The 22,873-nt window shown below is 38.1% G+C and overlaps 1 long non-coding RNA gene across 1 annotated transcript in view; it reads left to right on the top strand.

Moving 5' to 3' along the window:
- LOC131193226 (uncharacterized) overlaps window positions 1-21,807 on the top strand; it is a 49,243-nt gene extending 27,436 nt beyond the window's left edge. Inside the window, exons 3-4 of the long non-coding RNA XR_009153868.1 lie at window positions 20,755-20,904; window positions 21,699-21,807. This is a non-coding gene — a long non-coding RNA (uncharacterized LOC131193226). The remainder of the gene's footprint in view (window positions 1-20,754; window positions 20,905-21,698) is intronic.
- Window positions 21,808-22,873: the final 1,066 nt, after the last annotated feature.

Raw genomic sequence — 22,873 nt, 5'->3', positions numbered from 1 at the left:
CAGTTTGAAGTTGCAACAACACTGAAAAAAGTGACTTTTGACCCTTTGGAAATGAAAATTTGAATGAGAATTGTTATCTGTTTTCCAGACCTACAAAGAACATTACAGTTAGGAATAGGGGGTTTTGCTGCTTGCTTTTCTAGAACCTCCAGAACAGAGGTCTCCAACCTTGGCAACTTTCAGCCTGATGGACTTCAACTCCCAGAATCCTCCAGCCAGCAAAGCTGGCTGGGGAATTCTGGGAGTTGAAGTCTACCAGGCTGAAAGTTGCCAAGGTTGGAGACCTCTGCTCCAGAGAAAGTAACTCAAGTGAAGTCTGCAAAAACTAGCTCGCATATAAGGAGTCCAAGGTAATCATTTAAAATTGAAAGATCCCACTCAGTCATGATAATTATTCAATCCACTACAGGAATGACTATTGATGGGTCAAAGGTGGAAGCCCCTTAAATGTTATAGCTCTTTTTATAGAAGAAACGTGGATGAAGTGGATAAATGCTGTGAGAACGGTGAAAATCAATAAAGCTGTAGGTGTAGGATGGCATGATTACGGAATTGCTAATACAGGTAGTTCTTGATTGATGGCCATAATTGAGCCCAATATTTATGTTGCTAAGTGAGACACTGGTTACATGGGTTTTGCCCCATTTTATAACCTTTCTTGCCAAAATTGTTATGTGAATCACTGCAGTGCTTAAGTTAGTAACATGGTTGTGACCAGTGGTGGGATTCAGCCAGTTCGCACCACTTCGGGAGAACCGGTTGTTAACTTTCTGAGCAGTTTGGTGAACTGGTTGTTGGAAGAAATCATTAGGGCAGAGAACAGGTTGTTAAATTATTTGAATCCCACCACTGGTTGTGATGTGAACCTGGCTTTCTCATTGATTTTGCTTGTCAGAAGTTCACAAAAGGCGATCACATGACCCCGGGGCATTGCAATCATCATAATAAATATGAGCCAGTTGCCAAGCGTCTAAATTTTGATCATATGACCATAGAGATGCTTCAACATCTCTAGGGCTGCGGTGTAGCTCAGGCTGTAAGAAGCCTGTTATTAAAACACAGCTGCCTGCAATTACTGCAGGTTCTAGTCCCACCAGGTCCAAGGTTGACTCAGCCTTCCATCCTTTATAAGGTAGGTAAAATGAGGACCCAGATTGTTGGGGGGGCAATAAGTTGACTTTGTAAATATACAAATAGAATGAGACTATTGCCTTATACACTGTAAGCCGCCCTGAGTCTTCGGAGAAGGGCGGGATATAAATGTAAACAAAAAAAAAAAAAACAATCGTAAGTGTGAAAAACTGTCATAGTCACTTTTTCAATGCTGTTGTAACTTTGAACAGTCACTAAATGAACGTGTGTAAGTCAAGGATTACCTGTATAGGGATGTGGTTTGCATATGGAGTGGCTATACTTATGAGAAAGGTAACCAGAATGAATGAAAAAGCCACAGGAGGTTAATTTAAGTGCACATGAAAAAGTGTTTGGCAGAATTCTGACCCAAAGCATATAAACAATGATAAATGAGCAGCAGATCATTGAAAATGGCATAAATATTAGCAAATATTTGTTGTTGTAGAGAAAGGGTATGATAAAGCGAACAAAGATTAATTGCTAAAAGAAAGTAAAAATGAACATAGAATGGAAGTAAAGCATGCATCAGACTAAAAGATACATTTTATTTGTTCTACTGTGACCAGGCAAGAAGACAAGGGGATATGATATTTCCTTGGTTACTTTATGTATTTGTGAGTAATATAACAAATGTTTGCAGTAACATTTGAAGTAACTTGGTTGGGAGTATGAATATGTATATACATTTATAGGCGATTGATGACATGTTGCTGGCTGAAAACTGAATGAGGTACAGAGAATGTTAGAATGTAAGATGCAAGAAAAGTGATGGGTCTATCAAAAGCCAAAATAGTTGTATCCGAGAGAGAAAATGGATTGAAAGCTAGCCAATTATATGTACAGAGTGAAAAGTCAGAGGAAGTGGATGCATTTGGGAATGTAGAGGATGATACTAGTGAATTTTACCTTAATATCTTTGTTTCCCCAGGCAAACATTGCAAGAGAAGAGGTGAAGCTCTAATAGGCCAGACTGACTGCTATTTTAGAGTGCTTTAACGTAAGAATAGGCATGCAATTTTTGGTTAGAATTACTTAGCTATGACAGCTAAATGGAACCATGTAGAGTGTTAGGGCATCTGAAAATACCACATGATTAATTCAACTAAGCACAAATGAGAAGAGAAAAATCTTTATCTAAGGATGGATTGTAGCTTATGGATCCTGCATGCTTAGTGCTAAATGAGGACCCTGGCATGAGAAGTAATTAGTTTCATAGATTCCTGTGGAAGGGAAGGCAAGGCAAGGCAAGGCAAGGCAAGGCAAGGCAAGGCAAGGCAAGGCAAGGCAAGGCAAGGCAAGGCAAGGCAAGGCAAGGCAAGGCAAGGCAAGGCAAGGCAAGGCAAGGCAAGGCAAGGCAAGGCAAGGCAAGGCAAGGCAAGGCAAGGCAAGGCTTCAAAACGCATTTGTCACTATCAACCACAATACCTTTCAGATGGCTTGAGAAAAGCATTCAAAGTGGTCCAGAATATACCAAGATTTACTTGTTTAAAGAGGGAGGCCTTTGGTGTTTTACACTGGAAGCTATTTCTCTAGCAACCAGATGAAAGAAGTTGGAAGAAAGAGAATGCAGGTTTAGCAAGAAGCAATCATTAGAATCTCAACACTTTACACTAAGAAGGAAAGAGCCTGCAGACAGCTATATATAATCAAGCCAGTTCCACAGAAATGTGCACCCTATTTTCAAACTGTCAGCTATATGATATGCTATATGTCAAAGTTTCTCAACCTTAGCAACTTTAAGATGTGTGGACTTCAGATCCCAGAATTCCCCAACCAATATGAGGCTGAAAAACACCACTGCACATTCTATGGTGACATCAGGACAGAATTACCTTATATGGTATTACTTGCATTTTGGCTAAATGCTTCAAAGAATACAGGTAGTCCTTGAACTTACAGCTATTCATTTAGCAACCATGTGAGGTTATAGTAGCATTGAAAAAAGTAATTTTTGACTGGTCCTTATATTTATGACCATTGCAGCATCCCCACAGTCACATGATAAAATTTGTGCATTTGACAACTTACATCTATTTACAACGGTTGCAGCATTCTGGGCTCAAACGATCACCATTTGTGATTTTTCCAGCCAACTTTGACAAGCAAAGTCAGTAGGGGAAGCTGGATTCACTTAATGTAAGCAGAATTCATTTAACAAATGCAGTGATTCGTTCAACAAACATGGCAAAAAAGACGGTCAAATCAGATGCAATACATTTAACAACCACCTTGTTTAGCAACAGAAATTTTGTTTCCAAATGTAGATGTAACTCGAGGACTACCTGTATCAAAATCAAAACAAAAGGGGTTGGCAAAGCTTCCAGCTTAGAAATCAATTGCTCTAAAATCAGCCTCAATATTCTAGTATTGGAGACAGAAATTGCTGTCGTTTCTTCCATCCAGTTTCAGTATTCCAACATTTTACAATTGGTGTCTTTTTAAGACTACTCTTTGTAGACTGCAAAATTCTAGAAGAAGGAACATTTAAAGTTAAGGTTAGAGTAGTGACCCCTTTTATTCAGGTTGAAAGATGCCATTCTCGTACATGTTTGCATTGCACTCATGCCGTTTCAAACTGGTGCTTCCGGTTGAAAGGAATAGCCAGTGACATCAGCGTTGCCCAGGGGACCCCCAGTTGGGGGCTCTTTTCATGCCCCCAGTGAGAGCTAGAGTGAAGGACCAGAGTTCAGCCTGTCACATGGTAGAACTCATGTCTCGAACGCGGGCTTGCTAACCTCCAACCCATTGTCCTAACCATGTGAGCCACCATGCTCCTCTCATACATGTTGCAAAGATATTTTTCAGAATCATTTTTGAAGCATTCACAACCTTGGTATGTAATTCATTTTAAGACAGATTGGGAAAATGAAAAACATTCAGGAAGACTGCTTCTGAAGTGCTGTGGCAAAATTATCATGGTCACCAGGAGTCAACTTCTTTGTTTTTATATTACTCATGGGTGGTTTTGAACTGAATTCATTGCTGTTATTTCTTTGCTGGGCCAAGCTTTATCTGATTATTCGCAGAGGCCCAGCCTGCAAAACATATGCTTAACTGTTGTTCATATTCACCCCTTTGCCAATTTTTCTGTCATCTGGATAGTAGGAGTATCGTCCTCCCTACTTCAGTGACCAACAAGCAACACATCAGTTTTAATAGTCTACTGTTCTCAAATAACGTTTCAATGGAACATTCAGAATATTCTGAGCTTTATGCAAAATATTGGGTTAATTATTTTAGAAATATTTTTGATAAATTTCCTCATATATGGGAAATATGACAGTAATAAAGATTTGATTTGATTTACCCATATGAGTGAAAACAAAAGATTATCTCAAAAAGTTAAAGTATCTTTCAAATTGAACTTGGCTTCTGGTGACTTCATCATGGCAACAAAATTATCATGGCAACAAAAGGGAAATGGTTTCATCAGTATTAAAATGGAAAATAGACATCTGATAACCACTGATCTATAAATGCTAAGATGCATGAAAAGATTTTATGGAATAAATGAGGGAGTTATTCATTTGTGCTGAATCAGTTATTTTTAGAAGTGGATAAAATCATTATTTAATTTTTGCAAGAATGTATAGAAGGTTCTGAATACATCATTGAGATGATTTTTGTGGACGAGTCTACTACAATTGTTTCTCTACATCAGGGCAACTATGGCCCTTTTATGAACTGTGGACTTCAACTCCCAACTATGCTGGCTCAGGAATTCTAGGAATTGAAGTCCACAGGTCATAAATTGCCCACCACTACTCTAGACCATGGCTGCTTTGGGCTTGCTGATTACATTTATAATAATTAATTGAGGGATTTATTATTATAAACATGTTGTCTTTTGGGCCCATTTATTATTGCCTCTTAGAGTTTAATTAGTTCCAAATTTAGTGAGCTTAAAAAATCTGTCAACTGATTATTGTGAGATTTCTTTTCTGTATGTCAAGGATGTGGTTTGAGATGTTGATTGCAATATTGTTGAATATTCTGGACAAAACATAAAATGAATTAAACTAAAATCAAAGTGAATTTTTTGGAAAAGACTTCTACAACAAATAGAACTCTGCAAAGTATTTAGCTTACTGTGGAGCAATTTAAGATATATCCTTTCTTCAAGAAAACTTTCTTCAAGTAAAACACATTTGAACAATGGCTTGTTTACAAGATATTCAATATCTTTTAGTATAATCTAGTATAATCAGATTCAATATCTGATTATACTAGATTTTTGATTGGTCTAGAATTAAAACACTTTCCTACCAGTTAATTCTTTTACTTACATAACCATTATGGAGTTGTTATGATTATATCATTCTGAAATTAGAAATTGTTTCAGAATCTCTGGTTAGTGCAACTGGTGGTAGAAAAACAAACTGAAGTGTCTCTCCTCTCAATCATGAGCCTAGATGGGGGAGGGGGAGTACGACTTTGGACACTTTATGACTCATGGACTTCAACTTGGTTCAGCAGGCTCAGGAATTCTGGGAATTGAAGTTCACAGGTTGTAAAGTGGCCATGGCTGCCCACCCTTGTCCTAGTCTGTTCTCTAAGTTTTGCTAGTTTGCAGATAGGTATTCTATACATCTCTATATTAAATGTTCTACTTTGATTAATTCAATTTCCAAGGATTTATGTTTTTACCTCCAATTTTTTGAGTTACAGCAGTTTCAATGAATATAATTATTTGAAAGGCTCATATATGATAGATGGGATTTTTCAAGGATTAGACAAACTTTTTCAGTCTTATTTCATAATATAGCAACAAAATTATCATGGCAACAAAAGGGAAATGGTTTCATCAGTATTAAAATGGAAAATAGACATCTGATAACCACTGATCTATAAATGCTAAGATGCATGAAAAGATTTTATGGAATAAATGAGGGAGTTATTCATTTGTGCTGAATCAGTTATTTTTAGAAGTGGATAAAATCATTATTTAATTTTTGCAAGAATGTATAGAAGGTTCTGAATACATCATTGAGATGATTTTTGTGGACGAGTCTACTACAATTGTTTCTCTACATCAGGGCAACTATGGCCCTTTTATGAACTGTGGACTTCAACTCCCAACTATGCTGGCTCAGGAATTCTAGGAATTGAAGTCCACAGGTCATAAATTGCCCACCACTACTCTAGACCATGGCTGCTTTGGGCTTGCTGATTACATTTATAATAATTAATTGAGGGATTTATTATTATAAACATGTTGTCTTTTGGGCCCATTTATTATTGCCTCTTAGAGTTTAATTAGTTCCAAATTTAGTGAGCTTAAAAAATCTGTCAACTGATTATTGTGAGATTTCTTTTCTGTATGTCAAGGATGTGGTTTGAGATGTTGATTGCAATATTGTTGAATATTCTGGACAAAACATAAAATGAATTAAACTAAAATCAAAGTGAATTTTTTGGAAAAGACTTCTACAACAAATAGAACTCTGCAAAGTATTTAGCTTACTGTGGAGCAATTTAAGATATATCCTTTCTTCAAGAAAACTTTCTTCAAGTAAAACACATTTGAACAATGGCTTGTTTACAAGAGATTCAATATCTTTTAGTATAATCTAGTAGATTCAATATCTGATTATACTAGATTTTTGATTGGTCTAGAATTAAAACACTTTCCTACCAGTTAATTCTTTTACTTACATAACCATTATGGAGTTGTTATGATTATATCATTCTGAAATTAGAAATTGTTTCAGAATCTCTGGTTAGTGCAACTGGTGGTAGAAAAACAAACTGAAGTGTCTCTCCTCTCAATCATGAGCCTAGATGGGGGAGGGGGAGTACGACTTTGGACACTTTATGACTCATGGACTTCAACTTGGTTCAGCAGGCTCAGGAATTCTGGGAATTGAAGTCCACAGGTTGTAAAGTGGCCATGGCTGCCCACCCTTGTCCTAGTCTGTTCTCTAAGTTTTGCTAGTTTGCAGATAGGTATTCTATACATCTCTATATTAAATGTTCTACTTTGATTAATTCAATTTCCAAGGATTTATGTTTTTACCTCCAATTTTTTGAGTTACGGCAGTTTCAATGAATATAATTATTTGAAAGGCTCATATATGATAGATGGGATTTTTCAAGGATTAGACAAACTTTTTCAGTCTTATTTCATAATATAGAACCAAAAATTATTGATAGCAAATATAATCAGATCTCCTACAGCCAACAATTATGTATGTGCAAATGCCTGGAAATAGAGGATCGAACAAAATTATTTATCTGTATATCTACTGATTCTGCAGAATTGTAATTTCTTGGGGATATTTTATCATGGTTGCAATCTGACTGGTTTATAAACCATTTGCAACTTGATACTTAATCAAAGTCATCAGACAACTCATCAGATTTTACCTTTTGCTCCAATAACTATAGAATTCTGTCTCCAACTTTGAATTCTTTGGGAATCAGTTGTAAAAATGTTTTTTTAATATACAGGTTTAGATAACATTGTCTGTAATGCAAGATGTCTTTAATTGTTCTTATGTTGTTTTATCTGCGCCGTTGTTTTGTTTAAAATGCAATTACTATGCAAATTAACTCGTTGATTAAAAGCTAAACGAGCAAACAAAAAACTTTGAAGAAGTCCTAAGAGACATTGTCATTTGTAAACCCCTCTCAAAATCAAGTAAATTGATTTTACTTTTGGCATGCTGCAGCCTCTTACAAGGAGGGAGGAAAAGAGGAAGGGTCTCTTGCAAATTTATCCCAGCCTCTATGATCAAATGCAATAATCCTCCTGAACTCACTTCCTTTTCTCCCAATTACCACCCCAAAGACGCCAAACCAAAGAAAGATTTTCAAACGATAAAAGAGGCAGAGGATGGTAATTTATAATAGTTTATGCATTGGATGCAGCGGACTCCTAAATACTAAGACAGAGCAGAATAATTGGGAACAGATTTTCCCCAGGACATAAGGGAGAATGTCTCCTATGCTTCTAATTTGATTATGGGTTCAGCAAACCTTTGGGCCATATATACAGTATTTCTTTGGAGTTTGGGGCATTACAGTAATATAGTTTAAAAGGAAAATTAAAAACTGATTACTGTTTTCAGTAAGGCATGGGGAGAAGAGGGAAGATGAAGATGCGATGAGTATGAAGAGGGAATCACTTGCTTTATGTTGCTCAACCCCAGGGTCATCAGTCTCACTCCTGCCAGTCATGTAATGATGAATCATGTAATAATACAGACTTCTGAGCTGCATTAGCTGGTTGAAGTAGCCTAAAATGTGGACTATTTGCTTTGCTGGCTGAGGAATTCTGGGAGTTGAAGTCCACAAGTCTTCAAGTTGCCAAGGTTGGAGACCCCTGATCTAGAGTTTCACTTCTTCAGACACAACAGCCACATGTGGCCCGTGAAAGCAGAAATATTGCTTTAAGAACCCCTCCAAATGCACTGCTAAGATGCATTTTTAAGTCATGTTAAATTAAAAAGTCTCTTTCACATCATGCTTGAACGTCAGGCTTTTTTAAAAAAAAAGACTAGACTAGACTAGACTGTGACAGTGTGTTCCCACAAATTCCATCTCACTGTAAAATGTACTCTGAGTTTATGCAAAAACTTGTCATGCTTTCTGCTGTTTTCCTGTTGATAACTACAGGTTGAAAGGGTTAGGGATGCACAGAGGAGCCACTGAATTAAAGAAACCACATTCTCATTCAGCACCATGCTTGCTTCTATGAAACTATGTCTTATAATAAAGACTATGTTTGTCCAAAGCTGAATGGAAATATCCCTGTAGAAAACTCTGATGAATATAAAATAAAAACCACGTCAATTTCACAAATACAAATGCCTGTTGTAAAATAAAATTTTTTCCCCATTATTCATTTATTTATTAAATTTATATGCCATCCATCTCACTCTACAAAGAGACTCTGGGTAGCATTTGTCTTGCATAGTCTGCTTGTGCTAAAATCTTCAGTCTTTGAGAAGCAACGTGAAATCATATAAATTAGCAAACAAACAAGAAAGGCATGCAGAGTAATGTCAAACTACTTGGATTAGTAGATTCAAAATCTATGTCAAAAAGGCCGCATAGTTTCTCCCAGTATTGGCACACTCCTTATTCTTAAGAGGCAGCAAGGATTGTCCAGAAATGAAATTACTAAGGGGGAAAGACAGGAAGATCAATGCAGGACAAATTTTCTCTCTGCAGCAGGAGAAGACCTAAAGCTACAACATGCTGGGAAAAGAGGGAGACACAGGACTCCATTTCTATATATGATCATGATGATGATGGCCCATAATTTCAGAACTTCATCCAAAGAACAGGGAGTTCTAGCCAATATTTTTTGCAGTAATAAAGCATGTCTAAATCCGCAGTGCCGACTATCTGCAGTATTTGCAAATTAAATATGTATTGCAAGTAGGATTCATTTATTAGTAGCCAGAGTTCAGCAACTAATTTGTCTAGTGCTTTACTTTGACACCAGCAATTTAAACCATTTGGTTTATAGGGAAGGGTGACACCTTGGAAGAACTGTTATAAGACAATTAATTAAGCTTTGCCAATGGCTACAAATGACACGACTCATTTAAATAATGCTGCTGAGTACAGAGCTTGGCTATTGCCATCTAATCAGTATATATTTTTTCTTCATTTAACATGCCAAACCATTTCTGAATATAATTTATAAAAGTGGAACAGGTGAAAAGAGTACGAAAACAATCTTTTGATTCTTGAGGTAGATGGATATCGGTGAGCCTTGTGGGTGTGAGAGACAGTGTGTGCGCCACTGTATTTTGACATTTGGGCTGGACAAGCGGGTCTATTGAGGGAGGTGATGTCATTTGAGCAATGTCAGCAACGGGGCAGGGCTCATTAGGAAAAAGGCCTGGAGAGCCTTATCATACTCTCTCGGTTGTCTTTCCACTCTGCAATGCTCCGCCTTGAAATTGGATTTGTTTTAGTTTTGATGAGGTATTTTGTTGGGCTAATAAGTAGAACTCCAGATAACATGCTTAGCTGAACACATTGTGTTCCATGCAAGTGAGGGCCAGTGTTATCAAAATTCTGACCCTTGTGGGAACCAACACATTTAGCTGTTTGTGTGAAGGCTTGACTCACTGCAGGCATTGATCCCGTGCACGCTCCAGCAGACTGATATCATTTAAGTGACAATGGAGAAAAGATATTCCGAGTGCTCACATACTGTGTGCTACAGGTGAAATCAGGCTTGATTGGGGCTCTGAGGATTGGGATATTGGATGGTGGGTGTGATGAAGTATAGATTACTTGCCCTAATCAATTCCTACAATTTCCCATTTCTCAGGCAATTTGCTTATAAAACATGGCTTATACCACCAGAGCAGTTAAAACAGATATTTGGGACTGTGCCATGTAAAACCACAGAAACGAAATGTCCAGTGTATCCTACTCTGCTTAAAAGACATGGTCTTACTGAGGTTTGAGTCAGCTCTATGCTCCTCCAGGATGCTGTATGGGCTCAGACAGTTCATCTGCCTCTATCAGTTTTCCATTTCTGCCCCAAATGTAGCATTCTTCTGGAGATGCATTGCAGAGTGAAATAGTCTAGAGGAAAGAATATTGCTGCCATGGGAAAATAACATCAAAACTGTTTATGTGGTTTTTTTTTTTAATTTTAAAAACAAACAAATAAGAAGAAGTCCTCTGTGCTATTGTCTCCATCCAACTGTGAGTCATCTCAAACAGAAGGAAATTGCTGAAGACAAACAGCAGCAAAAATCGCTTAAAGAAATAAAGATTAAAAACAAACAGAATTTGAGTTTTCTGTTCTCTCTGGCTGCTAAAACTGAAGGTTATGACTCAAGATAGTCAGTCAGTCAGACAAGACAATTATTGAATCTATAGAATATAGATTATTTTGCCAACAGAAGAGAATATAAGTAGTTCAGGCTTGAACTGTAGAGTCCTTGGGGGCCTCTGAATGGTTTACTTCCAGACATTTTGTTGCCCAGCTAGGTAACATTGTCAGTGGTAGAAGAGAGTGGAGTGTGCGCTCTGTTTATTTACAGTAGCTTGCCCTGTCAATGTTGGTGAGGCTGTTGTTTTCTCCTTGATACTTCTTTGATTGGGCTGTTGTTTACTGCTTGATTGTTTGTCTGGTGTTAATCCCTGCTAATCTGAGTGTTGTTTATGTGCCTGTTGCCTGTTGATGACAGATTTGTCTGAGTTCCAATCCACCAGGAATTCTCTCCTGTTTTTGGATATAGCTTGATCTAAGATAAAACTGTGGTTAAATCTGTCTATGTATTGTAAAATTAAAGAATTTTCATTGTATCTTCTGACTGCTAATTGATGTTCTGGATGCACTCTGCTAGTCTTCTATCTGTCTGTTTTGTACAGTGGCTGTTACAGTCCTTACCCTGGGTTCACCCTGTAGCCCAAGAAGTAATAGCAGGAGTTATCTAAACACTGTACATAAACAGAGAGCAAATCCCATTCCCTCCTAGCATTGAAGATGTAACCTAGTCTGGTAACAAAATGTCTGCAAACAACCAATCTCAGAGACTACCAAGGACTCCACAGTTCAACCCTGAGTTTCTTACTGTATATTCTCTTCTGCTAGCAAAATAATCATGTGAATTTCTCAAGTTCTAACTTGAAAGTACCTGTACATTTTTGCTGTTGAAGAACAAGGCTGAAAATGAGTAATGGGGCTAGGGGTGGGGAATGACATTTTTAAAATCATTCCTAATATAAACCCTTGTCTTAATAGTAGGTGGTCCCACTTTGTTTCAGAACCAACCATCTGTCTGTCTGCATTCATGTCAGAAGTACCCAAAAATGTTTCTGGGTTGAAAGGATTTGTCAGTGATAATACTGTTGCCCAGGGGATGTCCAATTGCCAAAAGTAATGCAATCTTTGGGGAGGTTTCTTTCATGTCCCCCTCCAATCTCATACTATATGGCATATCTTTTTCCTACTGGTAGGAATCTGAGAATTGGTTTTTTTTTATTCCTCTCCTCCTCCTAGTCTCAGAAAATAGCTTTGATTGTTTGCATTACCCAGGCAGACATTGCGAGGTTTACTCTGCCCTACAACTATTCTTTCAGGCAAGGTGATCACCTCATCACTAACTATTGGATTCTTAGTCATCCTGACAGGGACCTTTCTAATGTGCTCTCTTCTGCCTCTTTGACCCTCTTCCCCATGGCACTCTTTATCTGCCATTTGTAATAGACAAAGCAAAGCCAAACAACTTTCACACAGAAGCTTGTGGCTTTCTAAACCTTGCCGCAAACTGTAGCAAAGCACACTTGCCCCCTAATTAGGAGGTTCCTGTTTAGCTTGCCCACACCAGGAGCCTGCTAGAGTTTTACAAAGATGTTGGGGGAAGGGGTGGAGGATGACTTTTATATCTGGAACATGAGCAGAGGCAGCCATTTCTAGCTGCAGAAAGTGCCGGCATGGCAAATATTACCAAGTCACGGACACATGTTCCATCCTCATTTGTGGCCATATATTAATTGGTGCATAGCATAGTGCACTTGAATGCAGCTTTCTCAGTAGAAATATCACTTTTGTTCAAAGCATCTCAGGATCTCAGAATTTAAAGCTAATCTCTCTAAAACCCTGAAAAGTCTTAATGTTCTTGCCCATTCCTTCGTTAGCTAAAAAGGCTGTCCCCACTCATTGTTCCTGATACGGTACAGAGAAAGGCAGAAGTGCACAGTTCAAACACCCTGGGACAATATACAAAATTAATCTGAAAGATATGCAAGGTTAACGTCATAGTTGTTGACATTTTTTTAATACTGTCAACTATCTAATGTTATCTGAAATGTTATCTAATGAACCTGAAAATAATAGCAAGAGACTATGAGCAGCTTGGCAAGAAAATTAAGGAGTTAGGAGCACAACTAGTGTTTTCATCAGTACTTCCAACAAAAGGTCAACAACCAATGAAGAAACAAAGCAGTGGTAAAATCCAATTTTTTTTACTACTGGTTCTGTGGGTGTGGCTTGGTGGGTGTGGTGTGGCTTGGTGGGCGTGGCTTGGTGGGCATGGCAGGGGAAGGATCCTGCAAAATCTCCATTCCCACCCCACTCCAGGGGAAGGATCCTGCAAAATCTCCATTCCCACCCCACTCCAGGGGAAGGATTCTGCAAAATCTACATTCCATCCCACGCTTGGGGATAGGATATTGCAAAATATCCATTCCCACCACACTCTGGGGCCAGCCAGAGGTGGCATTTGCTGGTTCTCAGAACCTGCTGGATTTCACCCCTGCTTTACAGGCATATTTGGACCCTTTAATACTGGGTTTCTCAACCTCAGCTACTTTAAGATGTGTGGACTCCAACTTCCAGAGTTCTCCAGTCCTTGGGGTATTCTGGGAGTTGAAGTCCCCATATCTTAAAAGTGAATAAGGTTGAGAAACACTGCCTTGTAAAAAGAATCCAAGTTGCAAAAAAGATGTTTTCTTCTGCCTTGAAATATTTTTTCCAAAGATTACATTGCATATCTGGAAGGGAGTTTGGGAATAGCATATAAGAGAACTGGAGCAAACGGGACATTTGGGAAAAATTCTCGCTCGACAAGGAAAGCTAACTGGAGATGATCAAGTCCTGCAGAAGTGGCTAAATGGAGGGTAACACTCACCGAAACAGATCCTCGAGGCCAGAGCTGCAGGAGGCTGCTGAGAAGCAGCTTCATTATGGTATTTCCCAAAAGAAAGAGCAACAACAGAAGTTTGGGGCTTTCAGGCTTCTACCGTAAGTCTTGGATTGGAAGAAATCACGTCTTCCAATCCATCCCCTTTTCTAACCTTGGGGGGGGGATCACCAGGAGTAAATCAGTTGCATCAGAAAGAGGGAAGATGCAGGCTTGTAATCAATGACAGAAAAAGACCAGAGGGAGAATTATAGGCAACGGATAGAAATCGGAGCAAGTCTCTCACTTTTCCAGTTTCGCTTGATAATGGCATTGTTCTCTTGTAAGTGATAGTAGGATTTCAGAAAGCGGCTTTCAGATCAATAGCCACGCTGCTGTTTTCCCATCTAGAACACATTTTAAGTTATTTTCCAAAAGCGGTTTATGAGTGTTTCTAGGTGCATTTCTTTCTTTCCCTTTCTTTTACCTTTTAAAAGCATTTTTAACTACCGATTCCAGAGAACCAGTAGTAAAATAATGCTTAAAAAGTAAAAAAAAAAAAAAAGTTCCAAAGATCAGCTGAGTGATGCATGATTGTGGGAACTTTTTAAAAACATTTTTTACTACCAGTTTGGTGAACCAGTAGCATTTTTTACTACTGGTTTGGGCGAACCGGCCTGAACTGGTAGCATTTCAGCACTGGAACAAAGGATTTTAGAAATGAACCACTGGCTTAAGGATTGGTGCCACCAAGAGAATTTAGGATTCCTAGACCACAGTGCATTATGTAAATGAAGGGCTTCTGGCAAGGGATAGCTGCACCTCACAAGAACAGGGAAGAATGTAATTGGAAAAAGACTGCTCAGCTTATCTGAAGAGCTTTAAACTAAAACTGAGGGGGGAGAGTGAACTAACCCCAAGCATAAACCCCAAGACAACCAATCAAACAAGGAGATAGGAAATGATGGGAAGGAAGAAAAACTCAGATACAAAGCACACCCAAGGTCAGCCATAAAGGATACAGATGCTTATACACCAACACTCAAATATTGAGGAACAAACTACTACACAAGGGCAGGTATGATAGAGTTGCCATTACTGAAACTTAGTAGGTGACACTCACAACTGGAAGGTATGATGGAAAGAATATAATCTGTTCAAAAGAAACAGACCTAATAAAAGAGGAGGTAGAGTTGCATTATATTTTATTATATTTTATTTATTTATTTTTATTTATTTATTTGTCGCAACAGTATAATAAGGATAAGCATGAAATAACTATAAGAATTGGATACAATCAAAGGGAACATTAGGACAGGAACAGTGGGCATGCTGGTGCTCTTATGCACGCCCCTTACAGACCTTACAGAGATCACTACATATCTATAGAAATGTATAAAAGCAAGGATGAAAGCCTCCTTGAATGCATATGGGTTAATGTTAAAGAAAAAAAGAATGATATTACCATAGGTGTATACTGAGGCCAGCCAATCAAGCCGAAGAAATAGATGAACTTTTTACTAACCAGTTAACTAATGTATGTAGGAAACACACCATAGTAGTAATGAGTGATTTTAAGTAGCCTGACATCAACTAGGAGACAAACTCTGTATCAAGTGGGAGATCAAACAGGATACTGATCAGAAATAGCCAACACTCCTGATAGGCTCAAGATTGAGATGGATTTCAACAGACTTGAACACTGGACCTTATCTAACAAAATAAAATTGAATGTAAAGAAGTGTTATACTTAGGCAAGGAAAACCAGATGTATAGGTACAGAATAGATGAAACCTGGCTCAATAGTAGTAGCTGTGAGAGGGATCCTGGAGTCATTGTGGACAATCTGAATATGAGCCAACAATGTGCTGCAGCTGCCAAAAAAAGCCAATGCAGTTCTAGGCTTCATTAACAGAGGGGTGAAATCAAGATCATGTGAAATGTTAGGAGTGCTTTATAATGCCTTGGTAAGATCACACTTGAAAGACTGCATCCAATTTTGGTCATCACAATATAAAAAAAGATGTTGAGACTAGAAAGAATGCAGAGAAGAGCAATAAAGATTATTAGGGGCTTGGAAACTAAAACATATGAAGAAGGGTTGCAGGAATTGGGTATATCTAGTCTAATGAAGAAGGGAGGCAGTGGCTCAGGGGCTAGGACATTAAGCTTGTCAATCAAAAGGTCGGCAGCTCGGCAGTTCGAATCCCTAGTGCTGCCGTGTAACGGGGTGAGCTCCCATTACTTGTCCCAGCTCCTGCCAACCTAGCAGTTTCGAAAGCACGTAAAAAATGCAAGTAGAAAAAATAGGGACCACCTTTGGTGAGAAGGTAACAGTGTTCCGTGCGCCTTTGGCATTGAATCATGCTGGCCACATGACCACGGAAATGTCTTCCTACAGTGCTGGCTCTTCGGCTTTGAAACGGAGATGAGCACCGCCCCCTAGAGTCGGCAACAACTAGCACGTATGTGCGAGGGGAACCTTTACCTTTACCTTAGTCTAATGAAAAGAAGGACTAGAAGTGACATGATAGCAGTGTTCTAATACTGGTATTTTTTATGTTTTATTTTATTTATTTTTATTTATTTATTTTGTCATAACAGTATATATAAGCATAAGCATGAAAATAACTATATAATATATAAGCATATAAATGAGCATAAGTATGTAATAACTATATTAATTGGATATAATGAAAGGAATCAATAGGACAGGCACGTTTTGTGCTCTTATGCATGCCCCTTATAGACCTCTTAGGAATGGGGTAGGTCAATAGTAAAGAGTTTTTGGTTAAAGCTTTGGGGATTTTGTGAAGAGACCACAGAGTCAGGTAGTATGTTCCAAGTATTAATAACTCTGTTACAGAAGTCATATTTTATGCAATCAAGATTGAAACGGTTAACATTGAGTTTAAATCTATTGTTAGCTCTTGTATTGTTATGATTGAAGCTGAAGTAGTCTTCAACAGAAAGGACATTGCAATAGATGATTCTATAAGTTAAGCACAGGTCCTGTCGAAGGCGGTGGAGTTTTAAGTTTTCTAAATTCAAGATTTCAAGTCTGGTGGCATAAGGTATTTTGTTGTATTCAGAGGAGTGGAGAACTCTTCTTGTAACGTATTTCTGGACACGTTCAATTGTATTGATGTCTGAAATGTGGTATGGGTTCCAGACAGACGAGCTGTATTCAAGAATTGGTTTAGCAAATGTTTTATAAGCTCTGGTTAGCAGTGTGGTGTTTCTGGAGAAGAAGCTTCGTAAGATTAGGTTTACAACTCTTAAAGACTTTTTTGCGGTGTAATTGCAGTGGGCTTTGGCACTTAGATCATTCAATATGAAAACTCCAAGGTCTTTAACAGAGTGGGGGTCATCTGTAAGGTAATGTCCATCAAGCTTGTACTTAGTGTTTAGATTCTTATTCTGCTATATGCCCCAAGCCTAGTTACTTGAAAAGAAGCAGCACAGAACCATGATGGCACCAGTTTCTAGCATTGCAATCCCAGGTTCTAGCCACATTTATGTTTTAATCAATTTTTATGAAAAGGTTTATTTTGAGAAGGATTTTCAGCTTATAAGGTAAATGTTCCCCTTGCACATATGTGCTAGTCATTCCTGACTCTAAGGGGTGATGGTCATATCTGTTTCAAAGCCAGCACTGTCCAAAGATGTCTCCATGGTCATGTGGCCGGCATGACTAAATGCCAAAGGCGCACGGAACGCTGTTACCTTCCCATCAAAGGTGGTCTCTATTTTTATACTTGCATTTTTTACATGCTTTCAAACTGCTAGGTTGGCAGAAGTAACAGGAGCTCACCCCGTTATGTGGCATTAGGGATTCAAACTGCTGAACTGCCAACCTTTCAATCAACAAGCAGTTTATATCTAAACATTATTTGGAAACCACTGCTAGTCTTCATATTTCTGAGTGAACCAGTTCTCATAACCTCTAGATTCTTTGTCTCTCCTTGCTATTCTCCGTCCCATTTCTCTGAAGGCTATTTAAGTGGTCCCTGTTTGCCTCCAACTCCTTTCTCCAATATTAAGTTGTGGCTGTAGCTTCACCTTTCAGCAGAGAAGCTATCAAATGTTCTTGCATCACCTTTAGGAACATGGCCAAATGCTGAGCCATGGTTCAAGAAAAGACAGCAAAAGCTTGCAGAGTATTGGAATATCAAGCTAAGGTCAGTCATAAAATTAAACTTAGACTCTTTTTTCCACCTGCCCTCTCCCTTTACTGGTCTTGGAACCATTTCCCTGGCACAGATGGGGAGACCCTTGCCTTGAAACCTGAAATTTGATGCCGCTTCAGGCTGAAGTTTCAGTTAGAATGTTTTCCCCAGTTATTACAATGGGAAAATGTACAGAAGGCTGCCACTTTCTATAGTTCGGCCGAGTAGAAAATTGCTGCTTTTGTTAAGTCTTTCTGAGGATTTTTGTGTAAAGTTCAGGTAAGTAGCCACAGGGAGTTTTGTGCAGGGCATGTTTTGAGTTTTCTTAAAAAAACACACACAAAAAACCAACAACAACAGATATTTTTAATGTTTGGTTCTAGGGCATAATATTTTTAGATATAGTAGCTTCTTCAAGCAGGCAAAGTCTAACAAATCTCAGGCAAGCAAGTACAAGAACTGGGTTTTTGAATAAAAATCAATATTTGAGGATACTTGAAAAAATGTTTGTGCATAAAAATCACAGAAAATACCAAGATAGATATGGAATTGGATATAAACACAAGCTACCAAAATTGTCTATGGAGATTTTCAGTCATCCACGTCATGGTTATCCCAAAGGTGCTCTTTAAAAGACAACTGGACTTTCTTAGCTTTTTTCCCCTTGAAAATGTTCTGCTTTTCATCTAAGGAGCTTCTTCACTTCATTTCCTCCCTTGGAATATCCAGATATGGGCTGCTGAAATACAGATGACTGCTAGATGGCTAGAAAGAATATATCTTTGCTATTAATTGGTGATATGGATACTTATAGCCTCAACAATTTATGTATTTATAAATTTCAATGGCTCATACACAATTCTGTAATTCTTGGTGGGAATGGTTGGTGCTCCAACCATTCATGCTTCTTTCATGCTTATTTACTCAGCCTTACAAAGTTCAGTTGATGTTTCTCACAGGTTAATAGGCATAAGGATTTCACAGCTATTCTCGTATATAATCATTATTTTAGAGGGGACAGTTTCTGTGGTGATGATGAGTTGGGGATTGAGGATAGACACACACAGATGTAGACAGAGCCTCATGCCTTACACATATGTAGCCTCAATTCATTTAAATAACTGGGAAAAAAGATTGAATCATTCCTTCTTCAAGCAAAAATGGAAATAGTAAATAATCCTTCCCAGCATCTCCACTAGCTTGCCCCTGCTTGAACTGTAACTGCTGCAACAAGTTTTTTTCAAAAGCCCAGTTTCTGTAAGGCCCAGCAACTCTAGAATCTTCTTAGTTAAGAAAACAGAAGGCACAGCAGGAGGGCTGCAGAAGCACAGATGAGCACTAGGTGGCAGCAAAGAAACAAATAACTGTAGCTCCATGCTACCATCTAGCGGTAGTGCATAGTTTTGCAGCTCCAAAACGAGAAACTTAGTGCTGGCTCCTATACTCCAGTAACACAACGTTGATAGACTGTGCAGGAACAGGTTCTTTCCAAAAAATTGATAATGGTAAAACCTACTGCAAGTGATAGGCAAGCCAGAGGCTAAAGATTGCGCCTCCTTGCATTAGCAATAAGCTAATGATATCTAATATCAGGAGCCCATATCCTTCTTCCGGTGGCAGTCATTTTCAATAGCTAATGACCCGTATTAAAAGCTGGGTAAATAATAAGTATTAACACTAACTGCTTAGTTAGAAGCATTACCATGTTTTCCTAGAAAATTAAATAGAAAACTGATTTATTGCCAATATTACTGCCATAATCTATTTCTATCTATTTACTATCACAGTGCAATATCATTACTAGCATTACCAATTCCAATATTTTCAAATGTACCCATAGCAAAATGTTATTTTGTATGCATATCATGTAAGACCAATGTATCTAATGGATTTTTCTTTTGCTTTTCCCCCGTCTCCTGAAATTATGCATTCTGCACAGTGCCATCTTTTTACTACTATTTACATACTCTGTAGCAAGGTGTCATGAAACTGGGTTTATTTGGTCAGAAGTGGTATAATTTCTTCTAAGTTTATGGGAGGGATTAAAAATGTAGTTTAAAACCTTACTTCCAAAATAATAAAGTTAGAGTTCTTAAACTGCAGTTAATTCTGTTTGCTTCAGCTCTTTTCCTGGTAGTCTAGGATCTGCGGGTATGTATATATGCATGGAGGTGGGGCCTCTATTTCAAAACAGCATTGTATGAACAGATTATATGGGATATGAATTGCTTTTAGAGATTCAGAACTTTGTACTTATTTTAAAATAGTTTGCTTTGGCACAAGATCCTCAATGTCACTTCTACATGCTTTCTCTTCTCTCTTTTCTTCCTTTTAGCCTAGTCCAACTGTTACTCTCTCCTTTCTAATGTCCTTCCCACTCTCTCAGTCCTCTTAGCTTTCAGCCCCATTCTCTTTATAATAAGGCATTGCATTTCATCACAGCAGGGATGCTTGGACAGCACAAGATTTTGCTACAGTTTTCTGAAACCCTCTTTCTCCTTCTAACTGCAAAAGGCAGAAGAAGAAAGGAAATAGGGAGTAATTATATGAAATCAAAATTTATTTTTGCTCCCACCTTGTCTCCTTTTTTGAAAAAATGGGGTCCTTCACAAACCACTCACCTCACAAATTGCAACTGTCACTGTATAGGTTTACTTGAATGCAGATGTCAGAATTGTCAGATATAACTAGAGCTGAAACTCAAAATAGGAACATTCTGACTTTGATATGAAGCATCAACAAAACATGAAACAAGTAATGTGCATATTTGTGCTTTTATTACAAAGCATAGGGCGACAGAACAGCACATCTTACAGAGAATTTTTCTCGTTTACCTTTGCCTCTTCTTGCAGGTCCCATGCTTTTCATTTGCCTTCAATAAAGAGAAACATTAACCATGGCACTGCAGGAACATAAGTAGGAACTGTTTTATGCAATCCAGAGAGAGAGAGACAACAACCCTGGATTTTTGATGACCCGGAAGGTCTCACCTTTTCAATGCAGTAATTATTTGCTAAAAATGTATTAATGCGCGAGGTCATTGTCGAATCTTCCAGCAGTTACAAGTACCTTAAAAGGTTGATTGATTGGGGAGTAGGTGTCAGGCGGAACAGGAATTATTTAGATGACTGTTTATTATTTAGAAGGTGAGAGAGAAAATATGAATCCACTAAGCTATTTGACAAGATGACCAGCAAATCTAGCTCACAGGGGAAACGAGTGCACCAAGAGAGGGATTGTACCTTTGTCCCTTGTCCCAGTTCAGGGAATGTTCACTTATTCAATGGGTCTTCATGGTGTACCACTCTCTTTCTACTGCTCCACTCATATCTGTCCATGGTAATAGAATACTGGGTTCAAACATATTTAAACTGAACATAAAAATAACTCTAATTAATTTCTATGAAAAAATGGAATGTCCATGTGCTGTATACTTATATCAAGACTAATAGCTAATGATGGCATTTGTGTGATGTATCACCACACACACGATCAGTTAGTCGCAGGCACCTCTGGAAATGAGAACCAGTTAGATTCTTGTGATACCTTGACAAACAACAAACGTAGTATAATAAGCTATGGATTCCATCCAGTCTATTAGATGCCTGAAGTCTTATCATACTCCATTTTTACCAGCTTGAACTGAAATAAAAGGTTTTTTAGAGTCACGGTTAAATGGATCACCAATCCAAACAGTGATACTGTATCCAATATCTGTTTGATAAATAGTCATGTCAATAAAGTAGTTATAATTGTATAAAGTACATTTAATTTATTCCTAATATTGTTGTTTCAGAGTGCCACCCAACCAGAAGGAAATGTATTTTTATTTTGGGATAAATACTCTGATGAAGTGGATGACATTAATGAAAGTTTCACAGGATCTTAAAAGATTTTTTATTGTTCTTACAGCAACAAACTAATATGACTGCCTAGAAATTACAAAAGAAAACAAAATGAATAAGATAATAACAAATGGAGAATGAATGGATAAATTTGTCAGAAATAAAAAGCAGAACATTTTTTCAGGTTCACATCTCTGCTGTGATTGGATTTGGTAAATGAATATATCATGTTTTTCTAACTTGTTTACAGCTTCCAGGCGAAGCAATATTAAGAATCCTTGGAAGATTAGTAGGAGGACTTTTAAGTATTGTGGGCCTCTGTATAATGCACAAAAATGCAGAGACATGTAGATTTATAGAAACATTATTGCTAACATAGAAATAGTTTGGAATAGGACATTTGCCTTTAGAGCTTTCTGGCACTGTCATTTCTCTTTGAAGCTCAGTTCCAAATCAAAAGCAAAACAATGGGGATTAACCAAGCAATCTGCTGAAGCATTAGGAAAAAACTGCCTTACTCCACTAAAAACAGCTGCAAAATCCTGGTCAGAATTACAGCTCTTGGGAAATCAGAAGCCATGAAACCATCACTGGCTGTGATACACCAATTCCTAAGGAAGGGTGAGAGAGGGAGGACACATGTGCTAGCTACCCCTGGGAGTGGAGGAGGCAAGAGAATAACCCCAATTTTTGGTTCATTTATGGAAAAAAATAAGTGCATTTGAAATCAGATTAAAAAGAAAGGGAGAGAGAATAAGATTTTTGATATCTACCTCTACCCATTGAGAGTATTTTAACATGGTTGAGAAAGAGAGAGAGAGAGAGTGAGTGAGTTTAGGAAAATAGCTTACAAGTAATGACAATACAAGTGTTTGCTCTTTATTGTAACTTTCTAAAAGTTAATTTTAACAACAAAGCCCCCCTAATTACCAGTTGCCATCCTTAGACCTAAAAACATCCCTAGAATGATGTACTCTCCTCATGATATACTGCTGCTCCACATTCAGGGATAAAGCCAAGAGATAGAGGTAGCAAGAACTCGTCTAGAAGAAATGCTATAAAGGTAAAGGTTCCCCTCGCACACACGTGCTAGTCATTGCCGACTCAGGGGGGCGGTGCTCATCTC

The sequence above is a fragment of the Ahaetulla prasina genome, chromosome 2, assembly GCF_028640845.1.
Source record: "Ahaetulla prasina isolate Xishuangbanna chromosome 2, ASM2864084v1, whole genome shotgun sequence".
Lineage (NCBI taxonomy): Eukaryota > Metazoa > Chordata > Lepidosauria > Squamata > Colubridae > Ahaetulla > Ahaetulla prasina.
The sequence above is the reverse complement of the archived record's forward strand: the minus strand, read 5'-3'. Positions and strand labels throughout refer to the sequence as shown.